The sequence below is a fragment of the Buteo buteo genome, chromosome 2 (genome assembly GCF_964188355.1).
Source record: "Buteo buteo chromosome 2, bButBut1.hap1.1, whole genome shotgun sequence".
In the NCBI taxonomy this organism is placed as follows: domain Eukaryota; kingdom Metazoa; phylum Chordata; class Aves; order Accipitriformes; family Accipitridae; genus Buteo; species Buteo buteo.
In genome coordinates this window covers 31,061,757-31,080,180 of record NC_134172.1, presented here as the reverse complement: position 1 = coordinate 31,080,180, position 18,424 = coordinate 31,061,757, and the positions used below count along the sequence as shown (strand labels likewise).

General features: G+C 36.1%; 1 protein-coding gene across 1 annotated transcript in view; it reads left to right on the top strand.

Annotated features, from left to right (window-relative positions):
- The window catches only part of THSD7A (thrombospondin type 1 domain containing 7A), a 297,588-nt gene that overhangs the window by 44,974 nt on the left and 234,190 nt on the right, over positions 1–18,424 (top strand). The window contains exon 2 of the mRNA XM_075049941.1: positions 2,477–2,585. The gene's annotated coding sequence lies outside the window, so the exon portion shown is untranslated. The remainder of the gene's footprint in view (positions 1–2,476; positions 2,586–18,424) is intronic.

Sequence of the window (18,424 nt, the reverse complement as noted above, 5' to 3'; positions counted from 1 at the left end):
ACAGTTCAGAGGTTCAACCAAAAAGAAATTTGTTGCTTCTGACCATTCTGCTGTGTGCATTACTCAAATTAACCTGTTTGTATATAATCAGCTGTTTTGTGGTGCTCATGTGAAATGCTTTGGGTGTGTACTTTAAATGGCTGTCATGTATGTGGACAAAAAATAAACATTGTCATGTGGATGAGATTTCCCCCCTATTGCCTCATCTGAATATCTGCATATTAGAGTTCCTAACTGCCCACAGAGTTTGGTCTAAAATTCTCTGAATTAGAGTAAAGGTGTGTCATGGTTTAATCTGGTGGGCAGCTGCTCGCTTACTGCCCCTGGGAAGGGAGAGAATCAGAAGGGCAAAAGTTCGAAAACTTATGCATTGAGATAAGGACAGTTTTATAGGTAAAGCAAAAGCTGCGCATACAAGCAAAGGAAAACAAGGAATTCATTCACTACTCCCTATCGGCAGGCAGGTGTTCAGCCATCTCCGGGAGAGCAGGGTTCCATCGTGCATAATGGTTACTTGAAAAGACAAACTCCGTCACTCCAAATGTCTTCCCTTCCTCTTCTTCTTACCCCAGCTTTTATTGCTGAGCACGATGATTTATGGTCTGGGATACCCCTTTGGTCAGTTGGGGTCAGCTGTCCTGGCTGTGTCCCCTCCCAGCTTCTTGTGCCCCCCAGCCCGCTCGCCAGTGGGGTGGGGTGAGAAGCAGAAAAGGCCTTGATGCTGTGTGAGCACTGCTCAGCAATAGCTAAAACATCACTGTGTTATCAACATTGTTGTCATCTCAGATCCAAACCATAGCCCAATACCAGCTACTATGAAGAAAATTAGCTCTATCCCAGCCAAAACCAGTACAATGTGTTAGTTCAAAGAAGCCTAAAAGCCCAGGAAGATCAATTTCTACTTCCTTGTATTACTGAGAGAGATTTACTGCTGAATGGAGGTACCTAACTCATGTTGCCAATAAAGTAAAATAAACCAAAAAAGGGTATTTCACTCTGTTTTACAAAGGGCTTCTTGCTCCAAGTCCCCAGCTTGGGCAGTGGTGGCATACTAATATACAGATCAGTATTGCTTTCTGGTAATACCAGACAACTCCATATTTTACACTTTCCTCATGAAGAAAAAAATAAAATTATTTTGGAATGTGGATTTTCAAATAAAATAGTCTTATCCAGTAAAGGTGCAAAGGACAATTGTGTCTTGTTACTGCAGTTCTTTTACAGTAGTCATTATAAAACATATAGTAAAGACAATATAATGTTACAGCTTAAATGTGGAGAGGAACACTTTGTAGAGTAAGATCTAGATTACATGAAAACTTCTTTGCATGAAGTTTTGACTACATGTAAGTTTTCTGACCCTGATTTATCTCTTTCTTGTTTTTTTAATAGTACAAGATAAAAATGGTAGGAAGATCTCATGTGAGATTAGGTATAATCCTAGAAGTTTCTCAGTGTAGGCAAACATGGATGCAACCAAAGAAAAAGTGGTCCTTATTGCGGTCCATCCTCTTATATTCAACTTGTTCTGCTCTTCTGTGTCCTTCATAAGACAGAAGGAGGAGGTTACATTAGCAATAAGGCTGAGGATTTTCCTGAACTCCAAAAAAGGAATTGGGACATAGAGCAAATGGAGCAGAAGAGAATGGCTAGCAGTTACGATTTTTTTTTTTCTGTTTAGCTGGCGTATTTCTCCCAGCTAAAGAAACTTGGAGGTGTGATTGTATAAATGCAGAATCATTCTGCCTGTCCTGTTCCTTACTAAGTGCCAATGTGCTCTACGGAGTATATTGGATTACGTTTATATCAGTTGTTTGCCTGGGCTAATTCATTTGTCAAAAAGGTGGACTTCTTTGATTTTAATAAGCCTCTGTAAAGATTTAATCTTAATCATTTAGGGTAGTAATGGCTGACAGTTAACAGATTGTGTTTAAATTATTTTTTTTTTTAAATAGCTTCAGACTGAAAATAAAAATCTCTTTCAATATATTTGGAAAAGTACAGGCAAGACTAAGCCATGATTCAGAGGAATGTCCTCTTAAATTAGAACTTTGAGATGGATATATGTAATGTGATCAGATGGCATAAATGGAAAAGAGAATGGGAGGAGAAAAGGTTCAAAACAGATGCCTGGCAGCAATTTTTCACGGAAACAAAAAATGTGTGGAATGACCTTCCAGAAATGATTATGCAATGGAGAATTAAATATAGGGCTATTCAGGGAAATTAGAAAACATCCAGGGGCATGTGGGGGACAGTAAGCTTTGAAATGGGGGGAGCCATTAAAATATGCTTATCACCGTACGTTCTTGAACATACAGAGATATTAATGCTGAACTTACTATTGGTTGTACGTAGTTTAGATCATCACAACAGACTGTCCGCCAGTACCCTCTCCTTAGTGAATCATGGGGGGAACTCATATGGGTGATTTGTTTAGTTTTTGCCTTCTGACTTTTTATCTGATTATTTGCAGGTTTCTTCTGAATTTGCTGCACGGAAGTTGCCTCTCCCCGTGGTATTACTTTAGCATGCTGTGGAATCATGATGGTTGTGAAGTCCCTCGCTAGCAGTGGAGAATGAAGGTGTGTTAGTTTCTACTACTTAATGACTTTTTAGACATGGAGTAATTCCATGTGGAATATTAGTTTGTCTCTTTCCTATCAACTCTTTGATACTTCTTACAGAAAATTTTAAACTTGTTTTAAATCGATAGCAATTATCTTTGCTTAACTGAGACATGGTTTACAGATAGAGCTACAATCTGAATAACGCAGTCCTACAAGTGGACTAAGAAAGCAGATGTGATTCTTATGTGGATAACAGTAAACTGCAGTTTGTCTAAATTAAATATAGAGAGTTTCAGGTTTATATTTTTGTTCCAGTTATAAATATGTCTAAGTAAAGAAAGCTGTCTCTAGGCAATAATAGCTAACTTATTATTGTGCGCTTAGGTTGTCTCTCAAGTAAAAAATTGATTGTGAAACTGTATAGTTCATCATAAGTGAATCTATCTTTGAGTAACTTAGCTTTGACTAAAAAAGTAATCATGGTAGCAGAAGAATGTTCTTTTCTTCTGCAATATATGTGTATAGATAGTTTGAGCATAAATCCTACAATGATCAAAGTTGGAAAGATTAGTTTCTGACTGGGAGAGGAACGATTATTTTCTCTAAAATAGCGTATTTTTTTTGTCAATTTGTGATCTTTGGGGACAAAGCCAGGAGTTTTTTTATGCAGCCATTATTTTATTAGAGTCAATAGTCTGACTAGGGTAACAGTTTTGTATTAATTGTATTTCAGTGAGTGAGTGAAAACCTATTCAAGTCACTTTTACATACTTCTAATTGATTTGCTTTTCTACTGTATGTGACAGATCTCACCATAACTTGGACACTTCATTTTCATAATCAGAAGGGTGCAAACAATTAATTTTTTTCCAAATTATTTGGTTTAATATAACAATTATTGGATGAAATTCTATGAAACCTACAAGAATTATGGGATAAAAAGTCCCTTGGAAGGCAGGTATGGCTAGATTGTCTACAAGCTACTAAAAAAAAATTTAAATCCTCTCAACCATCCTTAACACTGTCTTTATATAAACTATATAAAATATACAGTGCATATGATGGTGTAGCTGTTGCATTATTGACAGTTAGTTGTCCTAACAGACAGATGAGCTGTCATTCAAAATTCATACCAATAAATCCTGTAAAATATTGCAAACATCAACATATTTGTTTATTGTCCTACATAAATCATACATCTTGGATGCTGTTATGAATATTCTAAAATGTCACTGTTTTTATTTTTTTATTTATTTTAGAAATAAGAAATAAAAACTAAGTAAAATGTTAATGATAATGATTGCATGCAAGCAATTGAGGATGAAATAAAACCAGAATGTTCAAGTATTATAATGAGAAAAGGGAGGGAGTAGTAGTCTTTTTTATTGCTATACTCTATAAAAATAATTGGTTCATTATCTTAATTACATTCTTGTTCATGATATCAAGGTCGAACGAAATAATAGTAGCAGTAGAGGGATGTTATTTTCCTGATTCTGGCAGTTATTAATTGAGGAAGTGAGAGTTTGGTGGTGCTGAAAAGAGACAGGTGAATATCAGATGCAGAGGACCTTCCCTGCATTTCATATTCTTTACCATCTGTGTTGGGAATTCTAAATTCAGCTATGGACTGGGAGAGGACAGAAGGTTGCATCTCCTTTTCCATTTTACTACTTAAAAAATGCTGTTTTCAAGATAATGTGCAGTGGAATGTATGTATTTTTAATTGCAACTTAAAAGTTTAGCTTTTTTAACAGAGAAACATTATGTTCTCTGTTAAGTGCTTACATTTTGAAACGCTGAACTCTGCATTATTTATTCTGGTTCTAACAATTTTTCCTTGGTTATTAATGAAAGTCATTAATGGTTTCAGCAAATAAGTGTTGGCCATTTCTCTCCCTTACCCCAGAAATCTTCAATAACAAGAGGAACCATTTATTTTGACCTGTTCAGTGGTAAAAAAGAAATAGTTTAAAAGATTTATGCCAGTAGAACATGGAGAGTATAAAATGAGCTTGACATTGGTTCTAAACTCAATAGATGATTAACTGGACAGTATTAATGGATGTTGAAAGGTATTTTGATTAGTCCCTATTAACAGCTCAACTGAGTAAGAGAGAAGACATGGTGACAAATGTGTTAAAAGAACTATGTTGAATAAGCGGTGTTGTTATTTTACGCAATCCCTGGCAATGTAACAGCATATGAAGTATAAAGCCAAAACTTTACCAGCTGAATAAACACGAGAATGTTTTGTTTGGTTTTTATGCAAACCTGTTGTTGTGGTAGTTAGAAAACATTTCTTCCTAAGTTCTCCAACAACTCATTTTTCTTTATCTAATTAAATTTTCTACATGTTAAGTAAACATTCTTGGATATAGGTTCGAAATGACAGTAAGGTTACAAAATCCAGCATTCAGAGTCTCTGTCTCAAATTACTAAACTGATGAATTTTTCCTGAACCTAATTGGCTGATCTGATTTAGCTAAAACTTCATAAAAATGTCATCTTGATGGACATACGGAGCTTGAAAACATCATCTGAACATTTGACAAATGTAAATGTGAGTTTAAAAAAATCAGAAAGGAAACAGTTTTTGGTTAACGAGATAAAGTTCTGGATCATTCACTGATACACCTACCCTCAGCTGATCTCTTACAATGAAGGGAACACAAGGAGAGAGGGCTGGTGGGCACCTGGCTGCCTCAGGTGTTGTGCACCGCTCCCAGCTCTGACCGACAGAGCCTGCATGGTGCCTGGCTCTTAGACATTTTTGGCTTCTTGAACTAAGGCCATAACAATGTGAATAAGTGCTGTAGCCCTTAAAAGCTGAACCAGTGTTTGCTGAAGGTGACCTTTTTTCCAAAAATGATTTGGACATATTTTGCAGTGGCCATAGCACGTACAGTTTTCCTATATTATGAAAGATTTCATTTTTTCATTGTGCTGCAGAGCACAATGCCTTAAATAGAGTATGATCAGTACCAGACTTATGACACTCTTTGAATGTGGTTATGCTAAAAATTTGGTCTTTGATACTGTGAGGTTTTTTTGCTTGTTTTTATCCTGTGGGTGGGTAGTGGTGTGTAAATGAAAGGAAAAGCAATGTTTTCTCAGACCACCCAAGAAAAATTTAAAAATGACTGGAAGAGCTGGACATTTCTGTTAATACATGTGTGTCAGTGCTTGGTTAAAATTATGTCACTTAAACAGATTTACATTTTGAACTGTCATAAAGAAAGCATTTGGGTTCCAGTTGGTAATTAACCCCTACTACCTCTTCCCTGGCCTTGGCTCCTCTGGCAGGGTATGTATTCTGGAGGGAGGACCTAATCTGCTTTTTATCCTCTCTAATTGCCCCTATAATTGAATGTATATGCCTATACCCGCTGCAGTGGTTGTAGCTCCATCTTCCATTTCAGGAAGACAGCATTACCGAATCACATCTGTCACAGCTGGCATTAGAACTTCAAGTTTAGAGCAAAAATAGGATTTTACTTAAAGTTTGTAGGATTTCTGGGAAAGGAGAAGAAAGGGTTTTATTGTTGTATTGCTTTATTTTGCTTTTGCCTTTTTTTTAAATTTTTTTTTTCCCCAGTTTCTCTTATTTACTCCCTGTGAGCCTGTAGCAGTTTGTGTTGCCCTTGCACAGATTTGAGTGGCATGACTTTTGGCAACAGGCTGCATCAATTCTCACTGCAAATATTTGTTTGCTACCTGCCCAGCAGCTAACCCTGCTCTCCGGCTTCTCAGTGAAGAAGAGTATCTCGTATCTACCCATTAATCAGTGTAATCTGTTACTGGCCTTGTCCCATCAGTCCTGTGTCTTCACGCTGCTGACTTCTATTCCTGCTTTACCCCTGCCTGTCAGGCATCATGGGACCTGGGAGCCCACCCAGCTTCCCACGCATCACATTATTTTTCAGTAGCTGGAAGGAAGAACTATATAGTGATCCATGGACATCTCTATGAGATGCATTTAATGGATGGCTAGGCTGTCAAATATTTGAAAGTGATGTTTCTTGCCAGTTTGAATAAGTATTAGAAAGCTGGGATTTGCAGTAAGTGTTGAGGTTCTCAACTTGCCTGGGCGGCAGCTGCCTGCCCGCAAGAGCTCTGGAACCAGTAATTAAACTGTGGCATGTCTGTGCTTGTAAAAATGTCAATATTTGCCTGCTGTGTTGTTGACCATTTTTAGTTCTTCTTGTAAAACGTTCCCTAATTAACCACTGGCATGTGCCTCTTCATGGGAATTAACTGTTTAATTTTTCAGAAAGAAAGGAAGAAATGTTTCTCAGCCAACTGGGAGGAATTGGCTGCTGTGCCCAAACTCTTTGATATTGCTAAATCGGTTATTGAATTGAAATGGAAAGTCAGATTTAGGCTTATAAAGTTGCATGATAATTTAATTTCCTTCTTATTGGTGTTACATGTATGTGATATGCAGTTCCGCTGAATCTTTACTCTGTATTTTATGTGGGTGTGCATAAACGTGCTGCTTGAGCTGAGTCATATTTCCTTTGTCCTCACAACCCTTCATGAGCAGTGCAATTAAACAACTCATGAAAAGTGGTATACTAGTAAAATTTATTTTAGCACAGTGTTTTAAACACTTAAAAAAGTGTATCTTAGGCCTATACTGTGGTGACATAAAAAGCTCATGCAGAAAACCGTAAGCATTATGAAAGGTATACAGCTACTGTAATATGTGTGCTAATTGTATGCTACTCTTGCATCCCTTAAGAACTTTTCCCCTATATACACAGCTACTTTGGGTAAAAGGGGAACTTTTAGGATGTTAAGTACTGTCAACAGTGAGTTAATACCTGAATTTTGGCACCAAATTTTTGCTATAGACCATTAGTCTGTGCTGTGATATGCTTCTGATGCTTCTAAAATTGTGATTTTTCTATTTTTGATAGGAACCTTGTCTTTGCTCCAAAGTGAAAAATAGAGATGGTTGGAAAAGATCTCAGTTGGAATAATTTTCACTAAAAGGAGGAAAGTCTTAATGAGGATGGCAAAAAGCCTGGTATAGGGTTGTTCCTGCTAGATACAAGAAAGTATTATAGTGAGATTTTCATGGGTAATACATTTACATAAATAGGACTTTTTATAAAAACTACAAAAATCGGACTTCGGAAGTCAAGGGAATGAGCAAAATCAAAACTGATACTTTGCTTCTTTCATCTGTATAAGTAAGATCTCAGTCTTCTAATGCATGATAGCTGATCCCATAGGGAAAGGAGCTTCCACATGCCTGGCACTAGTGATGCAGCAACCAGCAATATAGAATTGCCTTTTCAGTACCAATAGCTCTTAATGAATAAATTGGTACTTCTCATTACTCTATTTCTTACTCTTTATAGTATGCATACTATTTAGAGAACATACTCATGTAATAAGTAACAATTGTTTTTCCAATCTTTGATGGATGTATTGTAAGCTATCTGGGCTGGCTGAAAACTTGGAAGTTGTTTCTAAAAATGTATGATGACTTGCAGACTTTTTAATTAATTTATTGAAATCTTCATCTTTGTTTTCTCAGAAGTGTGTCTGGATTAGTTAATGATATACAACACAGTAAAATAAATTTGTAACTTATTTCTTATGTAAAAACTTTAGCACAAGAATAATTTCTGATTCTTTACATTTGCACCATTTTCTATGTTTTGAATAACACTTTTGGATACAAAGTGACTCCTCAGAAATACCGTAAAATGAGAAAAGCTTAAGGGCAAGTTGTGCTGTTAGTAAGTGATGATACTTCTATCTGGCAGTTCAGTCAGCTTGAATAATACAAGATTTTTGTGATTGATTACCTTGCAATGCTGAAATAGTATCTACTAATACAAATGTTTCCATTAAAAAAAGGGAACTTGCTAAATGGAAAAGGTAATGTTTTATTAATTTTTTGTCTTGGTTTTATATTCTTGTGCCCTGCAGCTCTAGTGCAGCTGCTCTAAGCGCAAATGCAAATACCAACTTGCTTAATGGGGTAATTAAAGACAGTGGAGGAAAGTTATGTAACAGATACTTACTAAGTGTAAAACATATTCAAGTCATACCTAATGATATATTAAACTGTGGAATTGTCTGTTGAGAGTGGAAAGGCATTGCATACCACTTCTTCAATAGTTCTTTTTCTAAAATTGGATGTGAAATAAAATGCCCCTTCCTTAGTTCTGCAGATTCTCAATTCTTTTTGTTCATTTTACTTGAGTAGGATAATTTAACATTTTTTCCCTATTATTAACCCAGCTTCCCTATATAGTTAAAACCCAATGTATTGAAATCCTGGCTAGCAGCTGCATTATCAGGAAGACCATTATGGAAAAACAGTTTTCAGGAAAATTGCTTTGTCTTCAGGTTATGTCCTGCATTGCTCTGTACAGCTTTGTGCAGAGCATCCTGAATGTAATTGAGGACAGAATCCAAGGACATAGTGCATTGTGTAGTTTAGCGGGCAAAACAACAATTGCATGTGTAACATGTTCAGAAATCTGTGATTAGGTAATTGAAGACTTGCATTTTCAAAACTACAAGCTTTTGGAACTAGACTTTATTTTTCTAACTAGTATGCAACATTCTGGGACAGCTTCAATACACTAGGCTTCTCAAATTTTTCCACTGGTGTTATATTTGGGCTACTCACTAGAATTGTTTTCATCTAGTAACAAAGTGAAAAATTCAAGTGTAATTAGCAGTATAACCATAGTGATAAGGTTATGAATGTATAGAATTCAATACACATTTGAAAGTAGATTTCTTACATTTTAAAGAACGGCATAAGCTGGCTTTGCTATTAGAAGAAATGTATATGGGACTACAACCTCATGCATGTTTTAAATGAATTAAATAGAAGTTTGGAGAAAATGTATAGTAGTTTAAATGTTGTTTAAACAATGCTTAAAAAATTTCTTTTAGTGTTGAAGTGTTGGATTGTGGTACTGGAAGATTTGGAAGGTGCGCTCTGATGGCGTAAGACACTTCGTCCTTTTGTAGCTCATATCAGATCATTTTAGGTAGGATCCAACTTGTTTCAGTCCTGAAGTACCAATGCCAGCATCACTCACAGTCTTTCTCCTCCCTCTTCTCAAACCTATCTCTTTTCTAAATTTTTCTTTTCTGATTCCTTACCTAATGTTCCAGTCTACAAATTTATTTCCACTCCCTGCCATCATGTGCCCTTATGGGAGACAGTGTTGGGAACACAGGGCAGCTGCTCCGGGTCCGCCTTGGAGTGAGAAGAGTAATTGCCAGCAAGGTCTGTGCTTGGCTGTTGTAGTGATGGTTATGCTGGCAGGATCGCATCTGTGTAATTAGTCTCACACACAAGGTGGAGCGTAATTGGTGTAATGAAATCTTTGATCAGTGTTCTCCAATTACTGTCTCTGCTGGGAATTGTATGACTTGTGATTCTTAAACCTTTATTATAATTCTAAGTGTTCTTTTCTTGTTTTGAGTAGGTCAAGAGGTATATCTCTGGTGCCAGACAATCTTTACCTGGTAAACTTCAAACTCTTCTAGCTTGAAAGAATATGATAGTCCTTCTTAGGGAATTCATTGTCAGTTGTTGATTTTTTAAATTGTGGGTGTTGTGGGGGGTTTTTTTGGTGTTTGTTTGTTTGAACTAACTTCTTGTTATTCACTGCTCCATAAAAAGAATCCAGGCAAAACAAACCCAGAATCATTAACTCAAGCATCACCCTGTGGAATATGTTTGCTTGTAGAATAGCTAGATCAAATTAGTAATAATCAACTAAAATATGGTCTCTCAGTGGAAATTATTAATATCAAGCACAAGCATTACTCCCATAAACTGAGGGAGTATAAGGCTAAAATTCTAATTGCAAAGCCTTCCATATATATTACAGAAACATTCCAAAAGCCATCCTTTTATTTTTATGGAATCTCTAATAATTTTATTTTGCCACTCTAGGAAAAATAGGGTTGTGCTTTTCTCTTTCTTTTGGAGAGTGGGGTTGGTGTCTGTAGTTGAGCAGGCAATATGGCACCTCTTCTATATTCAAAGAGTGTTTTGATATTTTAGGGCAGGATTCATCTGGCTGGTTTTAGAAATATACTTCCAGGCAAGATAAATTGTATCTTACTGACTAGGTCTTTATTGACTCTAATAAAGTATAGCTGAAATGTAGATAACATCAATGGACACTGATGAATCCTGTTCAAGATGTCTATTGGAGAACTCCCACAGGCAGCGCAATATTGCACATTTCCATCAAAATACATGTACTTTCTGAAATAGTTGTGAGAAAATTATATCCATTCTTCCCAGCATAGCAATATGAAAGTTCAAGCACTTGATTAATGGAGAAAAAAAATCAAATGCATTGTATGGCTGACTGATTTATGCTGAAAAGTGCTGTTTATCTTTGAACTCTTGGATTGCAGGTCAGACTGGATTGTGTAACTTTTCCTTTGTTTCAGAACATTCTGTGCAGATGTGATTGAACAGATATGTGCAAGTAAGATTTCTTTCAGACAAAAGCCAAGCAGATTTCTCCAGCTGTTGCCTATCCTGGATAAAATTAATACAGGCCTGGGAAGTGACCCCAGCTCTAATAAACTGCATTAAGCTTGGTGTTTTGGAGCAAGGGGAGAAAGGTTCTGATGAGTGGTTCTGACCCATTTTCTTCAACTTTCTCCCCTTAGGAATGATAAGTACTTTACTCAAGTTTGCTTTTTGTATTTGTTCATGTACCTTTCTACACAGATTTTGAGGCTTATTTATGTACTTCAGAGAAATAATTTTATAGGAAGTATGAATATTTTTAAGTGAGTCCCAACATACCCAGAGTAAATGAGACATTGTTTTTTTCACTTTTGTTGTTAAAGTTGCTCAATAAACTAGTTAACTTCTGAAAGCAGTTTTTTGTTTCCTTTTTCACTTTTAACATAACTTGGGTAATGACACTTGGTGAATTTATATTTTTTTAATGAAAATACTGAGGTCTTTTGTATGGCTTGAAGTGTAATTGCCATGTATATGCAATATATTAAAACAATAGAGCTTTGGTGACCTAGTGAAAAAAAGCAGTGGGATTCTGGTAACTGCCAGAAACACTGGTTTTTTTATATCAACTGGGAAGTAGGCTTCTGTATCTTTTAAAACTTGCAGTTGACAAACTTATTTTGAATTTAAGAGAAACTGTAAAATTGCATGGAGAAAAGTCTTACAATGGCCTTCTCATTTAGTCTTGGAACAAGGAAAGGAATTTTTTTCTTCTTTATAGTCACATCGAAGTATTGAAGTGTCTGTGTCCTTTCTAATTTTGTGGAGTATGTAATTGTCAATAAAGTTAAAAATGTAGGATGGAAGCAGCTAAGAGAATATTTATTCATTAAAACTAAAAGACATAACATTGATGGGTGGGTTAGGGATGTGAATGTCTTAATGCGTGATGATTCCACCCATGGAGAGTCCTTTTCAGTATCTTCTGGACACTGGTAACTGTAAAATGTCCATGCTAGGCAGTGGAAAAGAGAACTTTAAAATTCAAGGAGAACAATTTCTGTTATTTTCTACTATTTTGCTGAATAGAATAAAAGAATGTAAACCCCAAGTGATCAGGCATGAATTGAATCAGTTGGGTTTCCTCTGTGTCTTTGAAGTACTCATTTTAACACCCTGAGCTACTGTGTTGTCGTGCGAGATGTAATAATTGACTTAACATTTTAGATATGTTTTCAGTGTTATGTCAGAGAGTAAAGAAAACTTCTTCAGTGCTGTGTCATGTATGTATTTTAAATAGTGCCTCCTGATCCATGGAAAGTCCATGGAAATTCTGATTTGAAAACTAGCTAGCATTGATAGCACTTCTTGTTATTGAATCAGCTCATGTTTGTGTTCAGAACAGTAATTGGGGAAAAAAAAGTAACTTTTTTTGGTAATTAAGGTGCTCAAATTCTGTAGTATAATGCAGTTTCTTAGTTATTCTGGTCCCAGTTTATACAGTTTCTGCTGGAATTTGCAAAGCCAAACGCTTATTCCAGACTTTGCAAGAGTGCTGAGTTCCTGAAACTTTGCCTGCTGTACATACTGGAAACACATGTGTATGCACAGAACATGATCTGGGACTAGATTTGCATGCCAAAATGTTGCACCATTGGGTTTATTTAATCTCCCATTACAAATGAATAGCCATCTTGCCATTAAAAGGAATGTGTCGTGTTATGTACTTCGGCACAAATTTCCATCCTACACGCAGCAGGAAGTTTGAAGGAGGCAAAGCATTTGGTAGTGCAACCAGAGCTGCCAAGTGCTTTGGGGTTCCTGGCACACGACTGCACCTGGCAGCTCCAAGACACCCAGCCAAGGTGGCCTATGTTCAGCCAGGCTGAGGGAGCGGCCTGCACATGAGTTCTCTCACTGCTGGGAATATTCTGTCTTGCTGTAGAGATTTGCTCCTGGTGCGGCACTGGCCTCAGGTGTTCCCCAAAGCATGCTGTCTGGTGGTATCATATGCTCCATCACTCTCAGACACTGACACATGTCCTACAAGCCATCACAAGTAGACTGCTTCCTCCCCAATGCCTCCCTCAGTGGCCAGGCCACCACAGCTCCCACTGGGCCACCACCCTTCCTCACAAATCCTCATCTGAAAGTTGTGCTTTTAAGCACTGTATTTATGAACATACATGTAAAGTTAATAAATATGCATAAGATATCTCTAAGTTTTTGGTAAATAGCTGTAATTGGTAATGAATTGAGAAAAGCGGGGTGAAGGCCCAGTAGAGGTGGAGAGTATGGTTTTGCAAGGATTTAACTCACAACTTTTAACTGAAAAACTCAAGGAAGTGTAAACAAACAAATGAAAAGATTTCTGTAGAAATTTCATTGTATAATCTGAATTAGTGTCTTCACGTTACATCTATAGCATGCTCTAAATTATTTTTGTGAGCTTCATTTTTTTGTTTTGCTGTTTTTTGGAATAAGGCAGCTACATACTTGAAAGGCAAACGAGTAGTAATTTCCAGCTTTTATCTATCTTCATACATTGCCAGTGGTTGAGAATGCCACTTCCCAGCACACTTTTTAGAAGGATCCCATTTCAGATAATGTTCCCTTTTACTGGTTCTTCACTGATTAGCCTTGGCTTCTACATCTGCCAGCTAGCCTCTCTGAGAAGCTTACATATAGCAAACATGCATTTATATATATTTTTCAGGGGAATAATCAGGAAAATTAATTAAATAAATAAATGCCTTCTCAACACAAGGTGGATTAAAAAAAGCCTTTAACTATAGGGAAAACTGTTGTACAACATCAGTCTGTAATTAATCTCCGATGTCTCTTGTACAGCGAAATGTTTTTTTTAGTTTTGAAGTCTACTGTATGCATATAAACATATATATTTAATTCAAGCATTGAGTTCTCTTATTTTTGCTTCCTTTGATAATACTTAGTGGCTACTTCTTATGGTAGTTCACATGTTAGCTTCATCCTTTTTTTCTGTTTTCCTGCATGAAACAAGATCACATGCACAGTATGATAACTGAATCTTGATGAGAAGTATGTTCATGGGTGCTAGTAATGAAATGAAATCTTTCTTATTTTCAGTATATAGTTTACTTGGACTATAAATTAATTAAAGCACTATGTAATTCTGTGGGACTTCTGGTTTTTAGATAACAAATCCATTTCAGTATCTTTTATTTGTGTTCTGTGTACAGTTAATGCATGGCTTGGTGCTCATCTCTGTTTTTTCTGTGACAGAATTATAGAAGCCAGAACTACAAATACACATTACATCACTAGCAAGAAATATCTTTATGGAGTTTGATTTCTTTTTAGTGTTTTTTTCCCCAGTAGCTCTTATAATAAACTGTCTGATAATATATTCTTTTTTTACTTTATATCAGTAATTTGAAATGTCAGTCTGTCTTTCAGGATTAGGACACATGTTCCATTAACTTTCATGCTTCCCTAGCATTATTGGTAATGGAATTAGAGATACCGAAATAACAACAAGAGATAAGTGTGAGAACTCTCCAAGAACATCTTGTACTAACATAATGCCATACTTGAACAGTCTTATTTAAAAAAAAAAAAAAAGTCTTGGTAGAATCATAGATTTATATGATTCCATTCTAATTTACATATGCTCTCACGTGTTAGTGGAACTGTCTATAGATTATAGAGGCAAGTCATAGCTTAACGTTACAATATTACTACTTCTAAGGAGTTAATAAGAGTTGTAAGCAGTCAATAGAGTAATGTTTTTGCAGTCTTTTTCAGCTTAGAACTCTCACATTTTGTGTAACAAACACTTGCCTAAAATACCTCTAGTGGCCTTGATTGTGAGATTTCACAACAGTGAATTTGGATTTATTCCCAACTCTTTATTATTACTCTGAAAATAGTAAAAGCTACTTGCATATGAATTTCTTAAACTGTAACCTATAGTTTCAAATTACTGAGGACTGAAAGATTACTGGTATTATTTATCAATGTGTCGTCCACATTCTTGACATGTTTTGTTAAAATAATTAGAAATCTTGGGTTTACAAACAAGGTGTCTGTAAATTATACAGCTATCCTCAGTAAAACTAAACTATAATATAGTGCAAAATCATGGATACTGAGGAGCAACACTGACTGGCGCAAGCCATCTGTCTTTTCTGTGAAGTCCCATCTTTTAACAACTACTTAGGTTCTAGAGCAAGATGTAGAAAAATAAAAATTAAAAAAAAAAAAAAAGAAAAGAAAAAGCTCAAGTCTTATTTTGGGAATTCACTTATTCCTGTAGAAATCTCAAGCCAAGTTGCCTGTTGGTGCACAAGTCTGTGCAAGCTTGTCCCACAACTGTAAACACTAGTAGTCTGCACAGTGCAGCAATGGAGTCTTTCTGGTCTTCAAAATATTCATTGAAAATATCTGAAAGTACTTTTCAAGCTTAAGACTTGTCATTTACTCTGTACTGAGAGAACAGTTGGTGAATGAGTGCAGCCTTGTGAAAGAGATCTCAAAGGAAAGTTTCTGGTGTTAGAAGTACCTATGAGAGTCATTTATGAGTATTGTAAAGATGTACATCCCTGTTCAACAAGTGGTCACTGAAGAAGATCCTGATCTAAATGGTAGAACAATCAGTGTTATGGGAAGAAAAATCTGCAGATAGAAAACACAGCATTTGAACAAGCAGGCCAGTGCTTTGTTCTAAAATTAAATAAATGCATTAAAAAGTCAAGCTTTGGATAACCTGTATTTTTTTTTCCTTAGAAAAAAATGTTAAACCCCTGAACTTCCACTAGACAGTTTGGACAAGCTAGCTGTTGATTTTGCAAATATAGTTTATAGCTGCTGGTCATCAATGAACTACAGGTTTATAAGTTGGTCCAAAAGTAAATCTTCTGAGAACTGGATTTCAGAAAGAAAATATCTGATGTGTATTCAGACTAATCTTGCTAATAACTGAACATTCTTTTGATCCTCAGAGTACATTGTAATAACTCAGTAAATTTTAAAATACTGTGATGACAATTATGAAGTGGTCAACTAAAAATATCACCCTCTTTAGTCATAATAACTAAGAATAACCAATACTGTGAGGTACTTATGAGGTCTTCCACAAAAGTAAGGTTGATTCAACCATCTTTTTTCATCAGTTTTCCCTCACCGTTGTCGTCTTTTTTATAAGACCTATTATTCTTGGTAAAAATCAGTTCTAGAGTCTTGTCAAACCAATCAACATTGAGATATGATGATAGATCAGTACGGTTTAGTACAACACAGCTTTTCTGTTGTGGATGGCATGTGTTCATAGTTACTTGAGCTTGCTGGGTGCTAGAGCCAATATCTAAGCAGTCTCGTTAAACACACCATGTTCACCTCAATTTGGAGAAAATAGGTCAAATTCTGATGTTTACTGTGACTTCTATTAAATAAGCATTCTGTCTTCCTGCTGCAAACTGATGAATCAGCCAAATTTGGCTTGAAAATATTTCAGGTTCATAATCTTCGCTAATGTTGGGAGAACAGCTTCAGCTTCAAGCTTATTGTAAAAGGTGAAAAATATGTTTTGTGCATTTCTCTAGTTGTGTTACATTAAATGAAATAAGTGGTTTGCTCTGCTTTACATTAGAAGAAGTAATGTGCATATTAAGTTCTGTTTATTACTCTAGGAGTTCAGGTTTGCCCATTACATGCAGAAATGGCGGTGCTTATTTGGATGTGATAGGTGAATGCCTATCAACTTAATTATATGCATGTTTTTGTGCACTGTTCTGTTTTTGTAGGGTTTTGAAAATTAGGGCCAGATGGACCAGATTGCTGCTAGGGTAATATAACCCCTCACTGCCCCAATGGCATAGGTAAGGTAAAAAGTTGTCCTTAGCTGGGGAGTACTGTAAAGGTATATATTTAAGTGTTGTGAAGTACTGCTTCATAAATCCAGGCACAACTACTCTATATATGCAACCCTATGTTAGTGTAGTAGCAAATGGGAAGCAGAAGGTAGAAGCTAGACCAGTCCTAGAGTAACCCAGCCTGCACATTGGTCTGAATGATCTTGGAGGTCTGATCTCGGTGTGGCCAGAACTGCTCTGCTTATGTATAAAGGGGCATACACTTGTGGCTTCACTATTGAAGAAATGTACAGTCAGGTCTAATGAAAACAGAGTGACTGAATGCTACTCATAAAAGCACTTCATGTCAGAATACGAAAATATTGTTTGTTTGTGCTGAAAATAATTGTATTCCAGATGTTTTATATACATTCCAAACATTATACTTACTTTTCTGTACTGAAAATAGCTGTTTGACAACATATTTTGTAGAAAAATACATAGTAAGCCTTGCTTCTCTTTCCCCCATAGTGTATCACAGATGGAGTAAATGGTGCTGTAACTCCCCTGGGTTTTTAAAAATGCGCTGCCTTAGTTCAGATGCTGTGGCTGCATCACTGCCTCACTGCTAAAACTGACTCAGTCTGGTATACTGGATGCAAAGCCCTGCTAGATTAAACTGATAGCTTTGCTTAAAATCTTTTTATGGATTGTTAATCACCAAAACAGAGACTATAACATATTGCAAATATTTACTGGACCGCAAGTGCTATCATGCCTCGATAATCTGGTGGAGTTGAAAGGCAACGGTGAGCAGCTATTCTGAATAAAGAACCAGGTAAAATGTAGAAGTAGTAATTGTGATAAGAGTTTTGACTTACCTAATTAAAATGCTTGTCTTTCAACCTGGCAGAAATCTCTCTCCCTGGAGTTCAAGGAAAGATTTTGGGATTTACTCTTAAAACGTTCATTTTTAAATGACAGGAAAGATGATTGAAGTGAATAAAAGCTTTGTCTAGAAATACTTAGTATGTGTTGAATTTCCTTTCTTAAGTATGATGTATGTTGGAACACAGAATACAGTTGGAATTCATGAAAATCTGTCTGCTTGTACATTCAGCTGCCTGCCTTATTTTTTTCCACAAACTAATATGTATGTGGATCTGTGAAATCTGTTTTAAAGATTTTTTTTTCCTCCTCCCTTCCCCCTCCCCCCTTTTTTTTAACAGAGTGCTTTCCCCCTGCCGTTAACTGTGGTTTGGTGTTTTGTTACTTACATAAGTTGATATAATAAAATTTAAGTAACCTCTCTTTTAATTCAGTTGAGGAGTTTGTTTCCTGCCAAAGGATTTGTTTTGAAAACTTGGGTCTTACCTTCTCCTCACCCAATGACAAATATGTAGAGGAAGTTAATGTGCTAATCTTCTTGGAAAGCATATTTAACAGGAAATGGGGGATATATTTAAAGCAGGAAAGGAAAGTGTTAACTGTAACAGTATGTTGATGAACATAATTACCATACAACTTATCATTGTATAAACTAAATT